Here is a 9,923-nt window from a genome sequence, read left to right as displayed (position 1 = left end):
ATTGTTTTACTTTTTAATACTTAATACTTGATTATATAGATTTATACCACATTTTTATGGACTCTTTCTTTGTGGTATTGTTATTTATTTATTTTTTTTCAAATTATTATTGTTACAAGAATTTGTTATTTTTTCAAACGTCACAAACCGTGTATTCTATCATATGGATAGATGATGTGTCCCTACCAACCAGCAGATAAAGAGGACATGGTCTAGTTTAGCCATGCTTAAATTTCAGAGTCCAATTCAATTAGATATCTCTTTTGTATTGATATGCATCCTATGCATGTCTATGCATATGTACTGGTATTCAAGATAATATTGTGCATTCTCCCAACTTTCGGCATGAATAGAGAGTTTAGATTGAAAATTTGTAAAATAGATATTTGTGATTGTCACATGATTTAAAAAAGAGAAAATACATTCTATTTTTACATGAATAACTACAGTTTTTAAAAGAAAAATTGCCTTAATTTTCTAGTGATTAGGCTGCGTTTGGTAGTCATTTAGTTCCAGAAACAACGTTTCGTGTCAAAAATAGAATTTTTAGTTTTTGTGTCAAAATGCCATTTTAAAACAAATAAATGGTGTTTGGTGAACCTGTTTCAGGAACGATTACCCTAGTTGTTCACTTTTTTTTTTTTTTTTTGGTATTTGAAACAAAACCGAAATAACGGAACAAGGTTTCGTTGTTCCATCATTTTTTTTTCCTTTTCGAAAAAAAAAAGAAAAAACCCAAGTTGACACCAAACGCTTTATTCCCCTAGGATGGAGAAACATTTTTTTTCTGGATGACTACCAAACATAGCCTTAATTTCCTCAAAATGATAAAATTCCAACCTAAGATGAGCACTGTAAAGATTAAGAAATGAGTTCAACATTTATAAAAGGAAGAGGGTTTGCTGAACAAATAGCAGAAAGGAACATACCAATGAAGTTTGATGAAATAGTTTGTACATGAAAGGATAGTGAGGTCATTTCATGTGAAGAGGAGACCTGGCAGCTGATTTTGAAGCACTAATATTGATTTATTTGGAATTGAAAAAATTTTACATTTAATTAATCCAAATCATATCTTCCCTAAATAGCCACATCATCTGCCCACTTGGCACAATAAATGTGGATGACAGGAGTACGCCTTCATAGGGACTGTTCAAAGGTCATTTTTCCTTCTCAAAACAAAGGGCCGGGCCTCAAGCTGATCAAACCTGTTTCTTCACATTGATATAGCCTGATTTTCTACAGTTCTATTGTCAAAAGAACGTTGGACTATCCAGTCAGATACATCTACATCACAAAAAGCAATGGCCCCAGCCTTACATGAATGCTTGAACTGAAAACAAAATTAAAATGTCCTTGTAATATAAACTTTATGAACGAGGTCAAAAATAGTACATTTCAATATTATGTTGGCAAAAAAAGAGATTGTTGACTTGTCAAACATATTGGTGCAATTCATTACCTTTCAAAGTGATAACTTGGCTACAAAGACATGTTTATTTCACCTAGCCTCTCTCCGAGACGGTGCCCAGATCATTACGCCTTTCGTGCAGGCATATGATAATGAAGAAAGTTTTCCTTTGATTATAGGTGAAAGAAAACCCACGATCTGTTAGTCGTTCATACTCCCCCCACAAGACGAAAGTTCGAAAATATCTCTACCCTTCATCCTCATTAATATCCATAGTGAATGAATACGTCCGGAAACTGCTTCCTATGACTATATAAGTGGTGGCCAAAATGATTCTAAAAATGATTAGGAGGGCCTCCCAATGAAGGTTTTCAAGAAGATTCATTAAGTGTTCAAATATACCAAGTATACTACTTATCACCAATGATATGGCGGTGGAGAATAAAAACTGTGTAGTTGTAAAGAAGTTTGATTACAATTAATCAGTAATCTTTCTATTTTACCCACCACAATACAAACTTGATACTGAAAACAAAGGGCAGGAGGTGTATTTTTTCTTTCCTAATGTGAACATATAATTCAACATATTAGCAAGTTTTTGTTATTAATGACATTAAAAAACTCTCCTTGGTTTAAGAAAACTGATGAATATTTTGTAAACAGGAAAGGAGCTTGGCTGCTTGGGGGCTAGGATGGAGGGATATGGAATGGGTGTACCTCCTGTGGTTATCTATTTTCTCTCACAATATCGAGTGGATATGTCATTTCATAATAGAGAGAAGAGAGACAGATACAGGGAGGTATTAGGTTACCCTATATAGCCTGATCATTATGTCTCCTTTAAAAAAAAAAATTCATTGGAAGAGGGCGTAGGCTGTTAATGGTTCAGAGAACCCTTCCCCTATTCATATGCATCTAATTTATACTTATCCATTTTACTAACAAAAAAGAGTATATGCTTTCCCTCTCCTATATCTTTATGTTGTTAAACTTAAATAAAAATAAATAAAAAATCTAGTCTAGCAAAACTGTCGAGTTTTTTTAAGTCTAAAATATAACACAAGTTTTTGAAGACATACCATTCACATGATCCCTGACTTATGTGGTAACATTTGGCCTAAAACATTACGCCTTCTTGTTACAATCAATGAAGTAATTTTCCCACTTGGCAAACTCTATTTTTGTGTAAGTTCTTATATATAAAGATAGGACATTAGGTCCACATGTCCATAATATTTGAACTCTATCCAATCAACTATGTGGTAACTACGTACACCGCTTTGATAAGATTCCAAGGCAAAGCATTTTAAAAGGATTTTTTCTATTTTATATAATCCCCTATTAATTGTTGGGATCCCGCTCATCTCCTGAGCGTCCACTGCCCAGGTCTTGCCCATAGCTATTTGGGCAAGCGTCACGTGTCTAGGCGAGGATCTAACTGTTCTTGACGCCTTGCTTTTCGCTCCTCTGTTAGCACCTCGTTCGTCGTGCCTCTTTTTCAGGCTTTGGGTCTTCACCTGGATACATGGCTATCGCCCAGGTAACTATGGGTCAAATCCTAATTGTTGTATCAGTCTTTCTCCAATTGGTGAGAAAATTCTATTGCCCGATAGGTTATATGATTGAGATGGATACTAAAAAAATTGAAATGAATTAGATATGCGTAGCACCATTTTTACTCAATAGTTAGTTCAAGAAGATCTAGTGGTCAAAACTAGTGGGCTTTGAAGATAGACTAACATACATTGGGCAAGTTCTACTCTGTTTTAAGATTTGCCTCATATATTGAATAAAACCCACATCAAATGAGTCATTTTTACCACATATGATTTTGTGGGATCCACAAAAGTTGGCTACCTATCATTATCATTCCGGATTAGGATCCTCTCCAAGGGGTGCTAGAGAAGTACCCGTGAGAATTATCATTCCATTGTATCTATTGTGGAATCAAATCTTCCCTAGTAGTTGAGTTATCCAACTAGCACACATCCAATTGTTGGGAGGATCTAGAAAATATGCACCCATATGTTGGGATGCATACTTGAATCCTTCCCACCATGCCATTAGATGTCGTGTTTAAACATCTCAACAGTTGGAGAGGATCTGAAACCATCTATTGTAGGGCAATCAAATTTACCTATTTAACCTTCTTTAACGTCTTAATCCTTATTTGGAGGGTAAAGGTTAAGAGACTCCAACAATACTCATTTATTCCTCCCTCCCTCCCTCCCTCCCTAAAAAAAAAAACCATATTTCTCTATTTAACTTCCTAAGCTATATATTAAACCTACCTATATAGAAACAACTAGGTAATTTATCTCATTTTTATTGGATTTAATTTATTAGTAGATAATCTTTACCAAAAAAAAAATTATTAGTAGATAATGTATTGGGTTGTATATTCTTATTATTTTTAATGTTTATTTTAGGTATTGTAAGTGAATATGTCATTATGGCCACCAATTTATCCATCAATTAATGAGGTCTTTTCACCCTATACCTACCGACCGGGTAAGAAACAACCTTTGATCACCCATCTTTTTCTTTTGTTTTGGTAAGTGACATTTCACTTATCTGGCTGAGAAAGAATCATTGATGACGTATCTTTTGTCTTTTTTTGGGAATTTTCCTGTCACTCCTCTACGCTTTACCTATATTTACTAAAAACTCTCCCATCTTTTATCTTTTTTCTGATAGGCCCCTGTTTTTTGAACTTTTACATCTCTTTATCTCTTACTCTTTTTCTTTTCACCTGTACCTTATCAAACTTTTTCTAAATTGAATGGTTTAAAAATGACATTGTGGAATGATGTCACTAATGAAGGGCATGGTTCTCGTAATTGGTTTTAGTTGAGAATGATACAGATCTAATATTTTTATTTTTTTTAATTTCTAAAATCATGTGTAGCAATCCTGACGGGGAATATAACATTGAGATCCGATTCGAATTAGTATTGATTGAGATTGATATCAATCTAATACCAACCAAAAAATAGATTACTAAACTCATGATGATGGATGAGACAAAATAAATAAATAATATATTTAAGTGATTCAATACTAATGCATGTAAAGAAAATTAAAAATATAAAATAATGTAGAAAATAAATATATGGGAGCTAAGGAGTTTATGTTTCAGCCAACAAAGCAACATTTGAACCGAGTAATAATGGAAGGACAAGCCATTTGGCTTTTTTTTTTTTTTTTTTTTTTTTTAAATTAGTAAAAACATGTTTTGAACCAATCATTTCGAAAAAAAAAAATTTAATAGGTTATAGGTGAAAAGCAAAGGTATTGTGGGTATTTAAAAAGAGCAGGGGAAGAAATAAATGTAAAAATTCAAAAGTAGGGGGTATCTGAAAAAAATAAAAGATTGAAAAGTTTAGCAAATATAGGCCAAGTGTAGGGGAGTGATAGTAAATTCTCCTTCTTTTTTTTTTTATAGACGACCTTTCACCCATCTCAGGGTAGAGTTGGACCATCATCTGACACTATCCTACTGGTTGATAATCTAGGGGGTATTGAGCTCTAGCCCAAGTGGTGAAATCAGACCGAATTGACCAAAAAGTCCAAATTGATCCGTATTGATTCTTATTGACTTGGTTTCAAATTAGGGTATCATGGAATTGGTTGAAAATGGGATAGCGTGGAAACTGCACCGAACATCGAAATGGAACATAAACCAATACCAACCCAAAAAAAAAAAAAACATATATATGCTTGATCAACCGAATCCAAACTGGACTGAACCTGATATCAAACCAATAAGAGAAATTGAACAAAATCAAATCCACACTAGACTAAAACTTATTCTGTCTGATCTAAACTAGACCGAACTTGCCGATTGACACCCCTATGATAACCTAAGGCACCGTTTGATAACATTTCTGCCGTTTCTATGTCGAGAAACAGCAGAAACATAAATTTCCTTCTCTGTGAACAAAAACGATTTTGTAGGTTTTTGATAAACCTTGTTTTTGAAAACATCGTTCCCCCTCCCTCACGACAAGTCTCTTTGTTACCTGGGCGGTGAGACACATATCGTGGTGGTGGATCGCCACTCTAGTCTTGCAAACCTCTCTGCCCGGCTCTCTTGTAGCCTCTTCCATGGACGCTCGTTCAACCTCAAGTACCAACTCCCCAACGAAGACCTCGACTCCCTCATCTCCATCACCACCAACGAAGATCTCGAGAACATGATCAAAGAGTACGATCGCACCACCACTTCCTCCTTGAACCCCTCTCGCCTATGCGTCTTCCTCTTTCCTAACAAGCCCGAAACAGCCGCCTTGCTCAGCTGTCTCCTCAGCGATTCTAAGTCAAAAAACTGGTTCTTGGATGCCCTCAACGGTGTTGGAATCCTGCCGAGAGGGATCTCTGCTGACGCTGCTTCCGTTAATGGCTTGCTGGGTCTGAACGATGCCATCCATGTCAACCTTTATTTATAGGAAGCCTCAACCTGATTCCGTGGGTGGCAATATAAAGTTGGTTAATAAATCTAGGCAAGATGTTCAATTGCTTTCGGATTCTCCAATGATGGAAACCAATTCCTCTTTTGGCTCAACATCTTCTTCACCTTCTATGTCTAATTTGCCTCCGATTCAGGTTCACGTTGAGGATGGTGGTCGCTTGCATGATCAGAAAGTTGGGCTAGAGGAACATTTCTCGCAGCAGAGCGTCGCTGCTCTGTAGAAGCAAGAGGAGGACTTTGTTTCACTCTCTTCTCCTCCACCTGTTCCGACTAGTACTGTCGCAGCTGCAGTAATGGCATCAGCTGGTGCCATTAACCCTACTACTATTGCTAGTGAAAACTCCGATAGGATTTACTCGGACGACGAGCGATCAGACCATGGGGCCCCTGTTGGTTTTCAGAAGCTGCCATAGCTACAATTGCAACAAAGGACTAATGTGGGAGTTGATTTACCTTCGCCAGCTGCAGCTGCAAGGCACCTTCAATGTCTCTGAGTTCCACAAGTCTGTTTCTAAAAACAAAGAAATGAGTTCTACTTATTCCGTCGTTTCTGTTTCTTGAACCAGAAATATATATATAAATTACTATTTTTTAATGTAATTAGGTGAAACGGATCAGTTTATCAAATGCTTTTTTTTTTGTTTCTGTCACTTTTTGACACAGAAATACATTTCTTGAAACATTATCAAATGGGCTCTAAGTTTGTGTCTTCCCTATAATTATTATTGGCAAAGCATCACTGATTATTAAAAGCTAAAAAAATGGGATTAACAACTTTATATTGTAAGGGAAAAGACTGGCCAGACTATCAGGTTGTCAGGTTGTCAGTTTGTGCCTTATCAACTTCTTTCCTCTCCTTTGGAAAAGAACTCTTATTCTTCTATGTCCAATCATGTGATTAATGTATGCCATTAGTTTATCGAAAACGGGTCATATAATGATTTTTTTTTATAGGAAATTTGGGGCCATTTGATTTTGTTTAAGAAAAAAATGTGTTTTTTCATCTTTCTGTGTTTAAAAAAAATATATATATATACTTTAAAACCATTTGATTTTTCCTTTTTGTTTCATTTGTTTTTTGAAATATAAATATAAATTTATGTCTATTTTTGTGCTTAGAACAAAAATAGAAAAACTAGTCAAACTTAATTTTCTGTTTCTACAATCAAGTGGAAGAGACAACAATTGTGAAAACCCCGATACTTCATCGGACCTACCTCAACCCCATCCCTTTGTTGAAACTTTTCGCTATCCAGAAGTGGTGATTCCAATCTAGTTGTACGAAGCTCAGGGTACTTGACTACCTTCATCCTTCTTAAACTCATCTCTACGAAGTATACCTGTAACTCCAACATCATGTCTTCACTCAACATCGTGACTTCAATCGTGTCTTGAACCCGATTATACTATTGAAAATGTTTTTGAAATAAAAAAATAAATTATAATTTAAAAAATCGTTTCTTATACAAAAACAGCATAAACAAAATCAAACGAGTCTTAAAAAAAAATTGTTACACTGTGTATTTTGGCAAAATTATTCATTATTTGAAAATTTCCCTTTTTCTGACCCGTTACAAATGACAGATGAATCTTTAACCCCCTTTTTGTGCTATTAAATAATTAAATGTTACTATTCCATTCCCCCCTCCCCCAACAAAGAGAGAAGTTGAAATGGATTGCAAGGACTTGGTTATGGATGTCAATTTAGACTGAGAATTGAAATTTAAGATCGGAATTCTACCCATCCATATATATATATATATATAAATTGAAATTGGAAAAAGGAAATTTTACAGAATATCCAGACTAAGAGAGAACACTTAAAATACCCAAAAGTACACTTGGAGGTAGGATGCTGTTGAAAATCCAATGACAGCCCTACAGAAGTGAGCCTGTGAGGCCTCTTCTCTTTGGGCAAAACAATTATTTTTTTCTTTCCCCCTTTATTTATTTTATTAGGATATTTAATTTTCAATTAAATCTAGATATTTAAAATATAATTACATTTATGCACCTAATTGGGCTTTTTGCCCAATCAAGGGCTTGTCTTTTGAGATTAAAATAATTATCTATAGAATAATATGTTAATATAATATATATCTAATAATTTTCATGCCATTATGTTGCCCAGATTTTGTCGACCAATTCTATCCCTCGAAATGAAATCTTTTTCTATGAGTGTCCAATTAACACATGGTCAACGTCTCTGGACTCCATTTATCATAAATGGATGATTTTGATGCGCACATTTAAGTATTTTGTTGCCATTATGTTGCCTGGATCCCTTCGGCTAATCTTGATCCTTGAAACATAATCTTTTTCTATGGGAGTTCGATTGACGCCTAATCAATGTCATAAATAAGTAATTTTAGCCTTAGACACCACATTTTCTTATGCTTCTTCTCTAACCAACAATGGATATTTTCAAATGGAAATTTTCATTGTAGACTTCCGATCGAGGTATTCGTCAATTCCTTTAAACTTTTGGCAAGGTATGTATATCTTACTTAATATTAGGAATACAATGTGAGTATAACATACCATATACATGAACTACATTATGACCCGATCTATAATAAGGGTGCATAGATAGCTTGACAAAGTTATGCTCAAATTCGGCTCCCCTTGTATATGATTTTTATCTCCCCATTGATGATCAGAGTACCATCTATACATTAATTTATCTTCTTTCTTACATAATTTACTATTTATTGCTTAAGTACCTAGGGTATGCTAGATTTACTATTTTGTTTCTATTTGGATTAGGAATGATTTAAATAGAAAAAATATCAACAATTTGATACATGGTAAGCCATATATTTTCTAAAATTTATAATATATATATATATATATATGTGTGTGTGTATATGTATGTGTGTGAGTGAGACATACACAGTCAATATTGACAAATAGCACATCCACAAAACTTCACTATGTGTGTGTGTGTATGTATGTGTGTGAGTGAGACATACACAGTCAATATTGACAAATAGCACATCCACAAAACTTCACATCGCGAGGAAGCTGGAAAAGCTTTATTAATTTATTTATATTTCTTTGATAAAAGCTTTGATTGATGTTTTTCTGTTGACCTCTTTTTTGGTGCACTTATATCTATGAATACGAATTTGATATTTAATTATTTAATCCCTGAAATAAATAGAATTAAATCGGACGGTTGGAACCATGCAATCCTATTGATTGTGTTGTATGTTGAACTCTCTCTCTCTCTCTCTCTCTCAATAATAAAAGAGAATGAAGAACCGATGAAGAAGAAGGAGGAAGAGAAATGAATATCTATTATGGGATAAGTTTCAGTCGAATTTAAATAATATTCATGTTAATACTAATAATTTTTCCTTACAAGTCACTCGGTTTTTTATTCCATGAGTTTTATATTTCATAGTTTTTTGTCTAATTTTATCATGGGTGAGGTTTTTTGAGTAAGTGGTATAGCACCCATGAGAGTTAGGGACGATTATCCTCGGCAGTGAGTGCGGTCATGCAGTAAGCATCGGATAACCGAGACCACTAGGCACATGTTCCAAGATTGTCTCGGCCATCTGATGCTCATCATACGACTGTACTCACTGCAGAGAATAATTTTACTAAGAAGTAGTTGAACAGGTTCATAAAAATGAGGCAAAAAGGTCCTTCACATTAGAGCTTAAAAAGAAGGAGAGGCTGGGTATATATGTGTGTGTGTAGGCTAATGTACCTTCCACCACTTTCTTGGAAAACATTTTCCCTTTCATTTTTAAACTTCATTAATTGATGTTTTAACCTTTGGGGCAATTAAGGACCAAAATCAGACTTACTCATTATTTGATAGTAGTCGATCAATTAATCATGATAGTTCTGACCTTGGTCTTAGAAAGAAGAAAACAATTAGGACTCATCTTGATTAACTAGAACCAATCCAATTGACACCCTTACGCTAGTCTTGCAAGTGAGAAGTCTACTCCTCATGCCAAATGCTATATAGTTTTACAAAAGTAGAACTGAGTTTCTCTTTATCCAAGGTGAAGGAATTCTCTACCT

This window comes from Macadamia integrifolia, chromosome 1 (genome assembly GCF_013358625.1).
Source record: "Macadamia integrifolia cultivar HAES 741 chromosome 1, SCU_Mint_v3, whole genome shotgun sequence".
Lineage (NCBI taxonomy): Eukaryota > Viridiplantae > Streptophyta > Magnoliopsida > Proteales > Proteaceae > Macadamia > Macadamia integrifolia.
The sequence above is the reverse complement of the archived record's forward strand: the minus strand, read 5'-3'. Positions refer to the sequence as shown.